Source organism: Artibeus jamaicensis, unplaced genomic scaffold (genome assembly GCF_021234435.1).
Source record: "Artibeus jamaicensis isolate MK-2021 breed Jamaican fruit bat unplaced genomic scaffold, CSHL_Jam_final scaffold_537, whole genome shotgun sequence".
NCBI classification, from domain to species: Eukaryota; Metazoa; Chordata; class Mammalia; order Chiroptera; family Phyllostomidae; genus Artibeus; species Artibeus jamaicensis.
This window is the reverse complement of record NW_026522047.1, coordinates 21,619,703-21,637,901: the sequence shown is the minus strand read 5'-3', so window position 1 is coordinate 21,637,901 and position 18,199 is coordinate 21,619,703. Positions and strand designations below refer to the sequence as shown.

The window sequence follows — 18,199 nt, the reverse complement described above, 5'->3', positions numbered from 1 at the left end:
AAATGATTATAAGCCTGAAAACTTCAAAGCAATGAAAATGGCTTTTTAAAAATTTTTGGAAGTTTAAACACTTCCCCTTTTAAAACGCAATTCTCTTGTGTTCATAGTTGTAAACTATTTATTCAACAAATATTAATATACAATTAACTAATAAAAAGTAAACAGCAAAAAAAGTGAAAAACTTCTTGAGGATGGAGGAAAAAAAATAAGTGGCAGAGCATCTGATGGTCAATGAACAAAAAAATGCATAATTAAAAGTATTCACTGAATGCTATTAGTGAAAAGCTGTAGTAAGACATTAACTCGGTGTGTGTATTTAGTTAAGTAGAAGGAGGCCCCTAAGAGGCGGTCACACTGAAGCAGAAGGAGAACAAGAAAAGAGAGCAGGGAGTAAGGTCCCAAGCAGAAGGATCAGTGGGCACAAGACCCTAAAACAGAAAATGGGTTAGTATGTTCATTTAGAGAAAGTGTTCAGTGTCACCGAGATGTGCAGGGTCAGGGAACAGGTAGGACAAGACAGGAAAAAGGGAAGAGGCCAGATCGGGCAGGCCATGAACGAGGGTTAGACTTTACTGAACATACAGTCCATTAAGGTTGTCAAAGAGTAGTGTATAATGATTCAAAGTCTGTTTAAAAAATTACTCTAGCTCTCTTTTGGCTGGAAGCAAGAGGAAAAAAGGGAAGTCTGGCCACTGCTGTGATTCAGGAATGAGTGGAGAACGGCTGGCTCAGGACTGGAGAGAAACTGTCAAAGGTGAGAAATAGTCAAAAAAGCAGAAGGGGCAGCATTGCCTGCAAGTGGTAGAAAAGAGGAAGAGAGGGATTAAGTATGGCAGCATACTGGATTTAGACTTGGGAGATGGTTCTACTCACTGATATGAAAAAAAAAAAAAACAAACAAACTAGGGGAGAAAATGTCATAGAAGGGGGAGCGGGTTAGATCGAGAGTTTTATTTTGGAGATATTGAATTTGAGGTGCCCATGAGGAGAGTTCTGAATTTTTAAGGACGGTCACATTCTAGGACTCTTCTGTGGTTACTTCCACCATCTTCAATCTTCATTTCAAAGGGGGGAAATGGTGAGGAGACAGTTTGATTAGTAAGGTGAACACATGGCATGTATGAGCTTAGACGAGGGCTGGGGGAAGTATTTGAAACCAAGGAGTAGAAGAACTGCCCCACAGAGAGGACATGGTGAGAGAAAACATTAGGGCTCCCGGTGGGACCCTGGAAAACTCTTAACATTTAAAGACTGTGTCTGGGAGAAGAAGGTAGGGACGGTTACACATTTCAAAAGGAGCAATTTTAAGGGAACGGCAGGAGCCAAAGCCATATGGAGGGTCACGGTGGTTTGAAATGCTCTGTTTAATCCAACTGTGTATAAAGTTTAGTTTACAAGTAAAATTCCGCTGACAGCACAAGTCCAGAAGTCAAGCTAAATGTCTCAGGTCCCGGCAGGACACTATTCCTGGGAGGGAAGAGGGGTGAAAGAACTTATGTAGCACTTGTAACAAAAGATTTGGCAATATATATAGTTTATTGTAGTAAATACCTCAAAGAGCAGGTTTTTGTTCAGGTGGGTGAACTTATTTGCTGTTAAATATCTAAGCATAAAACAAATATATGCTATTAGTACAAATATATTTGAACCATACATGTGGGAGGTAACATGCAAAAATGAAGTTTTGCTAGAGTTACAATATTTACATTTAAAAAATGTGTATGGTTTAGGTAAAGTGGACTTTCTATTAAAATCAAAATAAAAGTTATACTATTTAATTGTAGAGGGTCCAATGACATGAAAAGAATGTATTCCTGGGAATTATATTAGATGTATGTACATTTGAAAAACTACCACCTAAGCGTTGTCATGCTGTTCAACTTCAATGTGAGCCATTGCAGCACCAATTAAATAATCACAGGTACTCCGTAAAGACTAAAATAGACGAATCAAAATTAATTTAAAGAGAAAAGACATGGGCTATGTCTTGCCATGGTGGCGAGTGTTCAGGCCCAGCTGCTGTGAAAGATGAATTGAGTCTCCACGGGACCCTCAAGCCCTCCCAGCACAACCTGGCTCCTTCCAGAAGGGCCCAGGTGATGCCCTGGAACTTCTGGGCTTCTGTGGGCTGCACATGGAGCCTCAGGAGCAAAATCTTCACTTGGGAAAGGACTGGACTTGAACTGCATGTTCACCAGTATCTGTCTGATGTCATCATTTTTCCTCGTGGAGCTGTGTCTCAGACAAAGGAGTTGCCTTCCTCCTTTCTTGAGCTCTTCTCAGAGAAGAGAATTTGCTTTTGACTGGAGAACATGGTGCTCTTCAATTCTTTTCCCATATCTCCTGACATCTTCTGGTAGAGGCTGCCCTTCTGATGGCTATAGTTCATATTTCCACACACCTTGCGATATCTCATCCCCATTTCCAGGCAGTGACTTTCCTCCTTGATTGTTTTTCCCAGAAGCTGCCTCCCATGCCCTTGATATAATTCCAGCAGCATTTGAAGTTGCAGCTGGAGCTTCTGAGTTTCACTGCTGAGCTGCGAGCGTTCAATCTGTAACGATGCTTGCTTTGGAGACAGTTTCTTTGTCCTGTAAGCACGTCGTTCATTTGATTTTCTTCACATTGTTTTCTGGATATATATATTTTTTGTACACTTTTAAGCTAGTGGTAAAAATGGCACTTTTCAGATCGGCTTCCAGGAAGAGACTGGGTTATGTCTACTTCCGCATCTCTCTTTTCCTCTGCTTCCAAGTTGCTGGCCTCTAGGACATCTGTCAGGAGATCGTGTGCATGGATGGTTTTCAGCAGGCTGGTGGAGGCGGGGGCATCCAAGGTCTAGAAAACTGTGTTCTCTAACTGCTCTGCTCACGGTGCACACAGGAAGTGATATTACCTGTACGGTAAATACCTTTGAGGAGTAGGAGGGGCTGGAGCTGTACAGGACACACAGCAAACCCAGAGGGTCAGAGCAGCGCCTTGCCACACCCCTTCTCCGCACAGGAGAGCAGAGTGGGGAGCTACCTGCCTTCCCTGGGAGGCTCACTCTCTTGGTTTCAAGTTTTCCTTTTGCCACATTCGGGAAGGCTGACCCTGCCTACAAAAGTCCAAGGGAGCTCCCTTTCCCAGGACTCCACCCTTGCCCTGTGTTTGGTTAATGTTTGGGCAGGAACAGAGGACTGAAGGGTCTTCCTTAATGGACTAAGATTCAATTATGAGAACTCAGCAGAAGTCAAAGACAACTGGCAGGTCTCACAAGTTCATGGCTTTTCTGTGGAGCCAGTTTGCCCTCACTCAAACCCAGTGTTCCTGGAAGCAGTGACTCAGGGGAGCCACGTTTATTCCCAAACATGGGCCTGTCTTCCCCAGCTCCTGGCCCCCAGGGTTTGCACTGAGGGTCGTCTCCTAACCCACCAAGTCATCTTCAGCATCCGCCCCTGTAGGGTGGGGGTGGGGCATTCCTTCTTTGGTTGGCTTGCCCTTTTGCTTCTTTAAGCCCCATCTCCCTCTCCTGGTGTCTCTCTACCGAGTCAGGATCAGAGCCTCCTGACCCATCCTCCTGTACTCTGCCACAAGGGGCCATCAGACGGTTTATGAGAAAGTGTGACATCATCTGACTCATATATATTATTATTTTGTCAATCCTCACCAATTTTTTTTAATCCTCACTTGAGGACTTTTTATTGCTTTTAGAGAGAGAGGAAGGGGGAAGTAGAGAAAGGGGGGAGACAGAGAGAGAGAGAGAGAAACATCGATGTGAGAGAGGTACATCAATTGGTTGTCTTCTCATATGTGCCCCAGCAAGGGTTCAAACCTACAACCTGGGTATGTGCCCTGACTGAGAATTAAACCCATGACCTTTCCACCTATGAGACAATAGTCCAACCAACTGAGCCACCAGGCCAGGACCTGAATGATATTTAGAAAGAGTGAAAAGAAGGAATTGGGTCAGGGGGTGTCCAAAATGGAAGCAGACGGAGGGGTTCGGAGACCATTGTGGTTAGTGGTCCAGGTCTGCATGGATGCTGGTGGCAACCCTGAGGAGGTGGCCGCAGTGTTTAAATCAGGGGCCTGCAGTTGGATCAGGGAAGGTACATAAGGCACATAGGTGATACTCAATAAACATGGTGCGACTGTCCAGTTTCTGGGTAATGTTTCCCAACCATGTGATGTCTGGTGTAACCAGAACTGGACATGTTCTGTAGCCAGCTCTGCAGAAAGGATGCATATCTTCCCAACTCTCAGCCCCACATTGTCTGCCCTGGGCTCCCAGAGAGACAGCGCTGAGAAGCTTGGAGAAGTGGGGCTGTGAGTGAGTGTGCCCAGGAGGGCGTTGTGCGGGTCCCGCATTGGCTGCTCCTACTAGGTCTCAGCTTTCCTGTACAATCCCAACAGGAGGCCGCTCCACAGCTGAGGGACTCCATCTGTGTCCATGTCAGTATCTCTGAATGATGTGTCTCCCTTTGCATTCGTCTGCATGTGGTTTTTCCGGAGCTGGCGGTCTGGGAGACTCAGGCCAGGAGCTCAGATGGACCTCGGTCTCTGACTGTGGTCCTCTCTCGGATGGAATCACATCTGTGTGGGATTGGAGGTGGTTGATCAGGCAGTGTGGGAGGACCAGTAACAGGTCTTCCTCATCACTGTTTCTTTATTAGTACAGAATAATCAACCGCTACAATTCTAAAATCCATGATCTCATCTTATTCCCTAACTTATTTGTGACAAGATCAGAGTTGACCACCAAAGCAGCATTATTTATCTGCATAATTTCCCACTTGGATTTTGTACACCTAAACATGACTCCCTGGCTTTGTTTCTCTGGTGGCTGGGTCACCATGGTTTCCCTGGCAGCTGCCCAAGCCCCAGATGTACTGGCTGCAGACGGAAATCAAGGGGGCAGTCGCCTTAATGTTGTCAGTTAATAGTTTGTTACTTAATTATTGGCATCTTCCCTCCGTGAGCCGGCAGAAAGAATCTCAGTTTAGTTCCTGAGGTCAAAGGTGGCATTGCATGAAGGAAGAGAAGGGCAGAAGGAGGTAGAAGAGGCAAAGTCGATGCTCACTGACCTCTCGGGTTGGCAAGGGCAGCCTCAGCCCCGTGCTTGCTGAGGTCAGTCTTAACATCCATCCGTTTTTACTGACTAAGCATTTACTGAGTGCTTTGGATGGTCACTGTATTTGCTATTGGCCAGACTCTTTTGAAATGCAAATAACTCTGAGAAAAGTAATAAAAATTGCCACTGCTTCTGTAAAATTCAGAAAACCCAGACCATGTTCTTTGGAGCCCCTTTTAACATCTCATGCACATTCCACACACTCAAGCAGAGGAAAATGACAAGTTGAGAGGCATAAAGCTTTCAGATGAAAATAAATCTCAAGGACCCTTTCCAAGCTCCAAAGTAGAAATTATTCATAGGATTATAGGTGAACAAAATCTCCCTCTTTTAACTTTAAGGAACTATTTAGAACACCCTGTTAAAAACTATACCCAAATTATCATTTCTTATTCCTATTTAAACTTTTTTAAAATTATTTTTATTTTTTTATTTAATCTTTATTGTATGTTTTTCCATTACCATGTAGTCCCTTATACTCTCCTCGCCCAAAATTTGTTGTATTTTTAAATCTCCTCCTCCTCTCAGTTACTGTGACATCTACTTTTATTTGAAAGAATATAAACTAAAATCAGGCAGTAGTAATGTAATATTGGTCATTTACTTGCATTTAAAAAGAAAGATTTTAAAAAATTATATTTTATTGATGTGCTATTACAGTTGTACTGATTTTTTCCTGTTATGTTCCCCTTCTGCCCAGCACCCTCCACTCCCCCAGGCAATCCCCCACACTTGCTCATGACCACGGGTCATGCATGTATGTTCTTTGGCTATTCCCTTTCCTATACTGTACCTTACATTGCCATGGCTATTCTGTAACTACCTATTTGTACTTATTAATCCCCTCACCTCTTACCCATTCTCCCACCCCACCATCCATCTCTTTATCTTTAACCTTTGGCATTTTAATTATGATGTGTCTTGGAGTGAGCTTCTTTGCGTTCATTTTGTTTGGGGCTCTCTGTGCTTCCTGGACTTGCATATCTATTCATCAAATTAGGGAAATTTCCCCTCATTATTTTTTTCAAATAGATTCCCAATTTCTTGCTCTTTCTCTTCTCCTTCTGGCACCCCTATGAAGCGAATGTTGGATGCGAATGTTGGATCGCTTAAAGTTGCCCCACAGGCTGCTTGCACTATCATTGTTTTTTGGATTCTCTTTTCTTCTTGTTGTTCTGATTAGTTGGTTTTTTGTTTCCTTACATTCCAAATCATTGATTAGATTCTCAGCTTAATCCACTCTACTGTTATTTCCCTGTAGATTGTTCTTCATTTCAATTAGCATATCCTTCATTTCTGACTGGATCTTTTTTTATGCTGTTGAAGTCCTCGCCAAGTTCCTTGAGCATCCTTATAAGCAGTGTTTTGAACTCTGCATCTGATAGATTGCTTATCTCCATTTCATTTCATTCTTTTTCTGGAGTTTCGATCTGTTTTTTCATCTGGGCCATGTTTCCTTGTCTCCTCATCTTGGCAGCCTCTTTCTATGTTTTAGGTGGAGCTGCTTTGACTCTGTGTCTTGGTAGTGTGTCCTAATGAAGCAGGTGTCCTATGGGGTACAGTGGTACAGCCTCCCAAGCTGGGTACTCAAGGTACACCCTTCATGTGGGCTGAGTATACTCTCCTCTTATAGTTGAGCCTTGTTGCTGTAGGCAGATCAATTGGAGGGATTTACCCATAGCTGTTAGCTGCAAGGACTGGCTGTGACCACTTACCACCTACTTTTAGCCTCCATGAAGAATCAGCTGTGAGGGGCAAGGTAGTGGTACTTTGATGTGGTCTGTAGCTGTCCATTGGGTGTGCTGACCCTGGGGTTTTCCAGGTGGTGCAGGTAAGGTCAGCCCCTACCTGTATTTTGCCTGAGGCCACTCTGCCTGAGCTGTAAAGCAATCTGAGATGGCTGATACTTGTGCTGGGCTTCGAGATTTCCAGGCCAAGCCAAGCTGTAAATCTAGGATGGCTCTTGCTTAATCTAGAGGCCTAGATTAAGCCTTTTGGAGCCTAAATTTCCTCTTCTGTGTAATGGGGTATAATAATAGTGCCCACTTCCTAGAGTATTGTGAAGCATGTAATAGATGGCAATTATTAGTATCAGAAAGTTACCTTGAGGCTGGATGCTGATGTGTATTAAAGGGATTATACCCCAACTGGAATCCTAAAGATAACCCTACCTGTAGGGCTGTACATCTATTTTTTAATTCATCGACAAATTCATATTCAGTATTCTAGTGTATAAGACATGAGAAAAAGTTTGAACCTTTTGCGGGGAAAAAAAGAAATCTTATCAAAGGCATCTTTCTTTAAAAAATATTTTATTTATTTACTTTTTTTTAGAGAGATAGGACAGGAGGGAGAAAGAGAAGGAGAGAAACATCAATGTGTGGTTGCCTCTTGTGAGACCCCTACTGGAGACCTGGTTTACAACCCAGGTATGTGCCCTGACTGGGAATTGAACCGCCAACATTTCAGTTCACAGGTGGTGCTCAATCCAATGAACCGCACCAACCAGGGCTTGACAAAGTCTTATTAAAGAAAACATTCATTTACTCATTCAGAAAATATTTATTGAAATCTACCATATATCAAGTATTGTACTTTCTGATCTCATTGAACTTGTGATGAATCAAATAACCACGAATAAATAATACAATCTATACTAAAAGCTGTGAAAAAAATTCTGACATTTTAAAAATATTAGAGACTATATTTGAGAAGTACAATTCTCAAGTATATTGTATTGAGAAGTACAATATACTTGAGAAGTACAATTTTGCCATTTCTCAATGTCTACCTCTTTCATAATTGATAATGATGTTAGTATTAGGCTCAATTGTTTGTGTATGGTGCTGTTTGTTAAGATAAACTGTACCAAATACATCTTGAATGTTCAAAGTTGGATTAAAACATAAAATCATTAAAATGGCAAGATGATGAATTTCTGAAGCTATAATATCATATCATGGCCCTGTAACCATTTTCAAGGGTCAGGAAACTAGACAGGAAGCCTAGGGTGGAGCTGGGGAGTGGAGGCCTGCAGAAGGCAAGGACAGGTGCCTCGATCAGGAAACCCCAAGTCAGAACAATAGAAGGCGTAAGACACAACCAGAAAATCAGGTCACGGCACCCAGGAGAGCAAGCCTTAGGAAAAGCCCAATTTTATGTTTTCCTTTGTGTTCAAAGAATTTATCCAGAAGGTCTTCTCTGAGAAATATTTTTCAAAGAATAGGTCATGACCCATTCATGGCTCACAAAAATGCACTGGCATTTTTAAATGAAACAGAAAAAATTAAAATAGAGAATGTCATCTGTGCTTTGAGGTGTGTGTAGGTGAGAACCAAGTTGGCCTCGGGGCCCAGAGCCTGTTCAGTGGTGGGGATTCTCCGAGGCACCTCTGTGCTCTGCTTTTGACAGGATATGGTCCTTTTAAGGAAACCCCTCCCCCCAGCATGCAGGGCAGGGGCAGGAGCCACAGAGCAGAGCTCCCACCCAGAAGTTCAGGCAGTAGTCTGACAGGGTCTGGATGTAGAGGCTGGTGCAGTCAAGGAACAATCCAGAAGCGATGTCCCTTCAAAGTGAATGAGGTAGAAATCAAGTCTAAGGCAAAGGTATCACCTTCTACAATGGGAAGGAAATTTACAGGTTGGCATTGCTGATATGTGGCCATTTTTGACCAAGTTGCAAAATGTCATTGCAAAAACCAGCAGTCTCCTGTACTGAAACTGACAGGTGGGTGGGCCCAGCCCTGCAGGTGTCTCCTGAGGACTGGCTTTAGTGTGTGGGAAAGGTGCTGATAACAGACACAATTGAGAGTGGGATTTGACCAAGAGTTTACATTCACATTGTCTTCGCTAGTCTCTGTCCTTGAGCAACCGCTCCTGTCAGCTGTCCGAGACTGAAGCCATTGTGTTTCTAACAAGGTTTGTTTAGGGAGAGCTTCCTTCTCTCCTCAGCACCTTAAGGACTGACTTGGTTCCAAACACTGAAAAGGCTTTCAGCTTCATTTCCCCACTTGATCAGACACATTTTTTTTACTCTATTGAAAAAAATTGTTATTATACATAAGAACTTTTTTCCTTTCAGAAGGACCAAGGGGTTGATAATTTTATTGGCAGACATGCTCATGATTTCTAACTTCCATATTCTAACTTTCCACATTGTTTTGGGGGTAACAGAATTCTCACAGAATATGACTAGTTGATCTACCTTAGAGTTCTTAGAGCATTCCAAAGAAGACTCTGGATGATAAAGTATAGTAAAGGTCAAAGGGTGGATTTGTGCAAGTTTGGTATGTAGCATGGTCACTCTGTGCTGAGAGTTAAGAGTTGGTGGAGAGGTCAGTGAGAGAACAGGCCCTTAGCTGGGGATATGGACAGATAGGCTGTGGGAAAGAAAACTACTACAGTAACAAAAGATGCCAGCCTCACCCCAGGCTGGCGTGGTAAGGGGCAGGGTGGTTATCTGCAGAGGTAGAGGAAGCATTTCGATCCAGGGACCCCAAGAATTTGGTGTAAACTGTTAAGACAGAGATGCCACTCTCTAGGATGACCACTTATTTCTTTGAAATGACCCACCCTGTAGCTACTACCTTTGCCCAGGTCTCTGACCTACTCTTTAAGAATTTGAGTTCTTCCAAAGTTTTTCTTGGTGAAGTCCAAGGGTCACTTTAGTTCACTTTTGGGGACAGATAGATGTTTCTTTAAAACTCTAAAATAAAACTTTTATGTCATAGGAAAAAAACATATGCTTAGAAAAGAGACAGACCTGGGTAACATTAAAAAAAAAATGCTTACCACAGACTAACTGTGAGCCCTTGGGTAAGAGAGTTAGCAAGTGAGGAAACTCAAAAAGCTTCAGTTTCTTAACCTGAAAATGGGGGAAATAATACTTCTTTTTTAGGCAGCCTGAGGATTATGTAAGACAAAGTTAATAAAGTGCAAGGCCATTGCTAGGCACTCGATGAATGAAGATCATAGGTGTGTCACTATCTTCCTAGTCCCACAAGCAGTGGAAGGACAACTGCCAAGGAATCTGCAGCTCTTTCAGAACCCCAGTGTCGATCATAACACGAACACTCGGGGCACATGTATAGAATTTACAATTCAAGATGGGTTTTTATTTTAAAGGCTTTTATAACAGTGTTGCATGAGGTTGTTTAGACAGTTACATGAAAATTCTGTGTCAAAAATAAAAAAAATGTATTTAGTTTTAATCCTTGAGTGATGATCAAGTCTAAGAATTATCCAAGCACTTTGCTTTACTTTTACTTCTGCTATTAACCTGTGTCAGTTTTATTTAGTTTTGGCATCTTAATTATGGTTAATACAAGCAAGATTTGAAACAAAGGCTTAAATATTATAGGCATTTTGGACTTTGAGCTGAAATATGCTTTAGGGATTATCTAGGTTAAGAGTTTCCAGATGTTACTCATTCAAAAACAATATGTCACTATTTTGTCATGTCCCCATAGGATTTACTTAATATTTTAAGTTGACTGGCTTTAAAAAGACAATATTCACTTTATTTCTAAGCAATAATAGTCACAAATGTTACACATCTGATAAGCTAGTAAAATAGATGCACAATTTGAGACGGTGGTCCACACGCCACTAAAATCGTCCTGCACTACCGGGGGCGTGGGCGGCACACTTGGGGAAGCACTAGTCACATACAGCTCTCGTTTTATAGATGCGAACACATCTCCAAGGAAGTGAGTGGTTTGCCCTGTCTGAGTTTCTGTAATTGCAATTCCAATAAAAGTTTTGAGATCTATTTTTGATATCAAAAGTTTTGATATTTTTAATGATATGGTCATTAAAAACTATGTAGGGATTTCAGTGATACCAATTCTCCCTTTCCGTAAACTTCCTAAGATCCAAGAGAACAAGCAAAATTAAAGATAGATCTTAGCAAAAGATAAAACAGTCCTTATATAGAGCCTCTCCCCACCCCCCAAAAAAACCCCATCAAGATGGGTCAAAGGACAAAAAACTAGATTCAGTAAATAGTTGCTGTCTTTGAACAAATTCAACAGTTATCTGGACACATCCGAAAGTGGGAGTGCATTTACCTTTTTACTTACATCCATGTATGGCGCTCACTCTTCTTACTGACCAGGTTAAGGTTGGCAATATTGGCCTTTTCCTGACGCTAAATGCCTTGTTCATTGAAACACTAGCGCTAGTTCCTGTTTGCACCATTGTACCTTGTTAGAGAAGGTATTTCTATTCTCTGGTGAGTGAACAATAAGCTACTGTGTGTTTGGTCTCTGGAGTTCATTTCTCCATGTTTTCATTAGTTTTATTCATAAGATTCTATTAGAGTCAGTTGTTAAATTGCTGGAAACATCCCCAACAAAGGACAAAAAGGTTCTTCTATAAAACAAGAACAGCCCATGCTCTGCCCAGACTTGAAGCACCACAGATTAGTGTAATAAAAATTGCAGAATATAAGCAAGTAATTTTTCTTCCTAGTCTCTTAAGAGCCTGGGATCTGTGAGTCCACACCTGAAACTAGGTCAGAAGCATAGAAAAAAAATTTTTAATCATACTAAATACAAGTTGAAGTTAACTGCTTTGAAAAATTATAGTTTCATCTAGTTAAATTAGAGGCCATTATATTCATTTTGATCTTTTTAGGTTATCATACATAGTCTGATATAATTGAAATGATTTTTATAATTGTTGCAAATATCTGCCCTGGCTGGTGTGGCTCAGTGGACTGAGTGTCAGCCTGTGAACATGAAGGTCAGCAGCCTGGACTGTGGGGTAAGGTCCCTGTTTGGGGGGCTTGTAAGGGGCAGCCAATTGATGTTTCTCTCACATGTCAATGTTTTTCTCTCTCTTTCTCCCTGCCTTCCCCTCTCTCTGGAAAATAAATCTTTTAAAAAAGATCTCATTTGAGGCATTTTTCTTTTTAAATGTTCTTTTTCTACTTCTAGAGTTTATGGTGAGAAGAGCATTCTTCAGTTTACTCTGGTGGTTTCCTTTGACGCAATTCCATTGCAGAGTCACATTTCCCCAGTGTTTTGAAGATCCTAGAATTCCTTTCTCTCTATGTTGAATTCAAGGAAGCATTTGAATATAAATCTATTTTGATTCACTATTACAAAAAGCACATTATCCAAAAAAGGTGCAAAATTTGAGTGTATGCCCAGTCATGGAGTTTCTAGCCAAGAGCACAAAAGCAAATACATCACTTAAAATTTATTAAGAATTAAGCACGCAGAGAGGGCTTAGTCATTAACAAAAACAGAAGCACATGTAATCCTATGTTAAATAAGAAATTTAAGCATATTCACTGGAACAAGTCTGAATCTTCTATGAATTGAGCAATTTTAAACAAAGCAACATGGAAAGAAATTACAATAGAGTGAAGAAAAGAGGCAATTTGGGGAAATTATAATGCATTGAAAAAATATGCCAAATACTTCTCCCAACACTGATGAATGCGATCAAGCCATATTCTATCTGAGCTTCACATTGTTTTTTAATCCTACATTCTAGCAAAGGCTGAGAACAGAAATGTGAAGAGGCAAGGGCGGAAGGATGGAAATGCTGCAAAAACAAATACAGTTGTATTTGTTTCACTGTACAACTGTTTTTCTTATTTAAGTTAAATGTTCCCTAATAGACAGCTGCTTACTGGCCTTAGTTCATTGGTCCTCCACCTCCTTCTGTGATTTTTGCCCACTGTTTCCCCCACAGTTGCCAGAGTGGCTATTGCTGTTCTTTGAATTCTTTAAAACAAGCGGCCAACCATCTCCCTGACACATTGGTAGTGTTCCCAGAACAGTTCTCAGCCCCTCTCCTTCACCTTAATGCCTTGTTCACTCCATGAACTGCAAAACAATTTCCCAAACCACTTATTTGCTTTTAGCACTTTTCCTGCAAACTCAGAAACCAGTTGCCATTCCCTTATACCCTTCAAACTAGGTGGGAGTGAGTAAAACAATGAACGATAGAAGGAAAGGTCCCCTTCCTTCCCCACTGTGCCTGTGGAGGAACTCCTTTGGGAACTGAGGGACCCTCTAGGGGACACTCCCCCACACCTGGGCTGCAGCCCCAGCCAGTGGTGCTACACGGTTTCATCCTGCTGTGGACGAGAACACGCTTGCTGGGTTGTGCCAGCCCTCATCGCTTGCATTGGAAAACAAAACAAAGGGTGAGACCTTGACTTAGAATCAAGAGTCATGCTCTGACGGTGCCTTTGTGAATTGTGTAATTTTAAATAAGCAACGTGGGAACTTTACAACACAGTGAAGAAAAAAGGCAATTTAGGGGAATTATAATGTATTGAAAACATGTGGCAAATACTGGCCTCAATGCTGTTTAGATCTCTCTGGCTATCCTTCTGGTCCTTTGAGTTGAACATGTTTTTCGTCTACTCCTTGAACCTTAGTCTTGGATTTCAAGCCCACCTTTTCCTTCCTGCCCCACCAGGACCCTTATTTTCAGTGGTTAGTCTGCCAGCTTAGAGGCCACACTTGGTCATTTCCTCTAAGTCAGTCAGGTGCCCCCATCTTATATTGGCTGATTCCTCACTTGCGCTCCTCCTGTACATGGCCTCTTCCATGTTCCTCGGCTAGGGCAGCAAGTGGACCTAGGACTCCCTCCAACCTGGTTCTCTCTAACCGATCCTTCCCCCTATCTTCTGTGATCTTGTACTAAATTTTGTCCAGTTCCTAAATTCATGAATTAAGGAATCCAAAGGTAGATTAAAATTTTGGACCCAAGTAATAAAGAGCAATGTAATTTTGTTAGAAATGCTGAAAATGTGAAACGCTTAAGTAGTCAATATCCTTGAAAGTTCTTCTTTACTCAAAGGGATGAATTGTTTAAGCCACTATTTCTTAGTGCTGTATTCTGGAGGGACAGCACTCAGATCCTCAGCCTGAGGGGAAAAAGTGGAGAGAGTGGCATTGACCAAGAACCTGTGAAAAAGTTTGGAAAATGGAACCAATTAGAAAGAGAGGATGTGGAGTATTTATTGGTGAGAAGACATTAATTTGCAACTTCGTAACTCTAAGAATATGTTACCACATGAGCACTGGATTGTATTGTCCTATTTCTTCTGTTCAGTCAAAAGACAAACAATAAGTAAATAAAATAAAAAGAAATATAAAGAGTGTATTTGTGCTTTCCAAGGGTGAAAATGGGCAATGATTTCCAAAGCATATCATGGAGATAAGGAAGAGTTTCTTCAGAGTCGCCAGACCAGTGTCTCCTCACACCCTCATTTCTTCTGTCCTGAGCACAACCTGCTCGCACGTCTAAGGATAAGTCATGAGCTGCTCCGTCTCTGAGACCCAGCAGTCCTACTCCGAAGAACATACTCCAAGGACAAAGAAAAAAGGCATCTTTCCACCAACTTGTTCATAGCAGCGCCATTAAAATTGTAGTTACCTGTTTTAGGGGTCAACTCAGCCCATGTGCCATCTCACCCCCCATCCCTGTGGATGGGATGCTGGCCACCATGTTGATGTTGGATAATCTCACCTCCTGAACTGCAACTCAGCCAGAGATGGATCTAATGCAAGCAAAGCTATGGAAATGGGACAGAGAATTGAAGGTCAGTCTTTGTGTGTAATCGGGGTGGTAAAATAAACTAGTGCTATTTATTCTCTACAAGGAGAGACAATCAGGATAAGAAAAAGCCAGAAGCAGGTTCACTAAAAACACCAGAATTAAACAAAAAAATAGACCAACAGCTTTCTGGCTCCGTCCTGATGCACAAACTGCATTTCTGCCCATCAACTTCATGACACACCCCTCTATCTTAAGGTTTGAATCACTTTTTGTTGCTTATAATGAGAGTCTTAACTGAAATGCAATAATAAAAAAATCAAAAGCAACTCAACCTCAAATAAGGAAATGATTAGATTAATTATTTTATATTAGCATGATTGGATATCTTTAAAGTAATGAGGTTTCAAACTGTCTGCGTGGAAAAAATGCAGGCCATAAAGTGGGATGAACATATTTCTTGTGACTTAAATTATAGATTTAGTCAACAAGGACTAAAAGATATACAAAGTAATATAATTTTTTCTTTTAATATATTTTATTGATTATGCCATTACAGTTGTCCCATTCTCCCCCTTCATTCCCCTCCACCCTGCACACCTCCTCCCCCCACATTCTGCCCTTTAGTTCATGTCCATGTGTCATAAACTCTTTAGCTTCTACATTTCCCACACTATGCTTGCCCTCCCCCTGTCTATTTTCTCCCCATCGTCTATGCTACTTATTCTCTGTACCTTCTCCCCCCTTCTCCTCCTCCCTCTCCCCTGTTGCTAACCCTCCATGTGATCTCCATTTCTGTGGCTCCACTCCTGATCTAGCTGTCCCCTTAGTTTGCTTTTGTTTTAGGTGTGGTTGTTAATAACTGTGAGTTTCATATTTCATATGAAATATGTTTTCATATGAAAGCTGCCCTTTCATATTTTTTATCTTCTTTTTCTTAGATAAGTCCCTTTAATATTTCATATAATAAGGGCTTGGTGATGATGAACTCCTTAAACTTGACCTTATCTGAGAAACACTTTATCTGCCCTTCCATTCTAAATTAAAGCTTTGCTGGATTAAAGCTTTGCTGGATAGAGCAATCTTGGATGTAGGTCCTTGCCTTTTGTGACTTGGAATACTTCTTTCCAGCCCCTTCTTGCCTGTAAGGTATCTTTTGAGAAATCAGCTGACAGTCTGATGGGGACTCCTTTGTAGGTGACTGTCCCCGTGTCTCTTGCTGCTTCTAGAATTCTCTCTTTCATTTCAATCCTGGGTAATGTAATTATGATGTGCCTTGGTATGTTCCTTCTTGGATCCAACTTCTTTGGGACTCTCTGAGCTTCCTGGACTTCCTAAAAGTCTATTTCCTTTGCCAGATTGGGGAAGTTCTCCTCTATTATTTGTTCAAATAAGTTTTCCACTTGTTGCTCTTCCTCTTCCCCTTATGGTACCCCTATAATTTGGATGTTGGAACGTTTAAAGATGACCTGGAGGTTCCTAAGCCTCTCCTCATTTTTTAAAATTCTTGTTTTTTTATTCTTTTCTGTTTGGATGTTTCTTTCTTCCTTCTGGTCCACTTCATTGATTTGAGCCCCAGTTTTCTTTCCATCACTATTGGTTCCCTGTGCATTTTCCTTCATTTCACTTAGTGTAGCCTTCATTTATTCATCTAATTTGTGACCAAAATCAACCAGTTATGTGACCATTCTGATCATCAGTGTTTTGAACTATGCATCTGATAGGTTGGCTATCTCCTGATCTCTTAGAAGTATTGGCTCTGGGGCTTTGATGTGTTCTGTTTGAGCCAAGGTGTTTTGGTCTGTTCTCACCTGTTATGTATGAGGGGCGGAGCCTCAGGTGTTTGCCAGGGCAGGTCATCCCAGTCACTGAGTTGTGACACTGTATGTGGGAGCGGGGTCAGAAAGGGAGCAAAGGAGCTTGTTCCACTCTCTCAGATTTAAGTCCCCTCTGCTGCTTCCCACAAGGAAATTGGGCCCTTCTGGTGCTGGTTCCTGGGTGGGTAGGCTTGTATACATTCCAGGACCCTGTGGATCTCCCCAACAAACTCTCATGTGAGGCTGGGAGCCTCTCCCGGCACCTCAACACCTGCAAGTTTTTCCAGTCAGTGCTTTTAGTCTCTTTCCCACCACTGGGGCCCAGTCTGGATGAATGGTTCGTTGTTGTCTGACTTCGGTACTGTTCATTTTTTCTGTCTATTCTGGTTCTGTTTTTGTTTCTAAATCTTTGTTGTCCTTAAATTTGGTTGTGTGAGGAGGTATGGTATTTCCACCTATGCTTCCATCTTGTCCAGAAGTCCCAAAGTAATATAAATGTTTACTAGATGTATGGAATTTCTGGAAACAATGTTTATACAATAGCTTTAAATTTTAGATTACTAGCATTTTGAAATAATGATTTAAAATCCTACTTCAAATCTTTCTGAGAATATTCCTTATTGTAATATTAATATTCCCTATCAGTCTTTATCCCAAACTTGTAAGTTTTTCATGAGTCTTTATTTTCCCCAAGGAGTCTTTTACTGGGAAATGGTATTTTGCAGTCACAATTCTGGGTGTGATTGAAAATCATTTTTTGCTTTTATATGGAGGACAGAATAAAAGCCAGTTGAGTGGAATTGGAGAAACTGGTTAGGAGATGGTGTGGCAGTCCTCCTGGACTACCAGTGGAAGGAGGCAGGGCTTCTTGGAAAACAAGCTGAGTACAGGTCTGGGGCAAGATGAATAACAGACTAGACTGCAATGTATCGCCACACTGGGTAGCACTGAGATGATCCGAGATCACTGAGAATATGTCAAAAGTTCCCATGAATCTACTAGAAGAGACTGCCATTGGCTCCACATGAGATAGTTATATATTAATAAAAATAATCATAGCAAGAGATTGAAACAGATTAAAATGTTTAAATACTTGAATTCATAATGATATATGTATATATTTAAAAACCTCTGAAGGATACTAAATTATTATCTATGTAGAAAATCCCAAAGGATCAACTCCAAAAACTAATTAGTGATTATAGAAAAGTTATAGGATATGAAGTTAATAAACAAAAGTCAATTGCTTTCTTATATATCAACAATGAATGACATTTAATTTGAAATTAAAAACACAATTTACACTGACACCAAAAGAAAGGTAGGTGTAAATCTACAAAATATGTTCAAGATCTATATAAGGAAAACTACAAAAGTCTGGTGAAAGACAGCGAAGATCTAAACAAGTGGAGGTATGTTACCTCCATGGATGGGAAGACTCAGTATCATCAAGATGTTAGTTCACCCCAAATTAATCTATAGATTTAATGCAAGCTCAGTCAAAATCTCAACCAGTTATTTTGTGAATATCAATAAACTGATGATGAAGTTTATATCCTTTAGATATTAAAGATCCCATTCATTATTTTGAAAACCAGTAAATAAAGGGAAAGAATGGAGCAAAAATAAAAGCAAATCAGATATTTCACTTTTTAGATTAAAACCTTTCAACTGTTTCAAATTTCACTTGAAACCAGAGCCAACTTGCAAGGCCATGCTTGACTCTAACCACCCTCATTTTATTTCAT

At 41.0% G+C, this 18,199-nt stretch overlaps 1 long non-coding RNA gene across 1 annotated transcript in view; it reads left to right on the top strand.

Annotated features, from left to right (window-relative positions):
• The first annotated feature begins 362 nt into the window (after positions 1–362).
• The window catches only part of LOC119065908 (uncharacterized), a 30,699-nt gene continuing 12,862 nt past the window's right edge, over positions 363–18,199 (top strand). The window contains exon 1 of the long non-coding RNA XR_005085668.2: positions 363–754. This is a non-coding gene — a long non-coding RNA (uncharacterized LOC119065908). The remainder of the gene's footprint in view (positions 755–18,199) is intronic.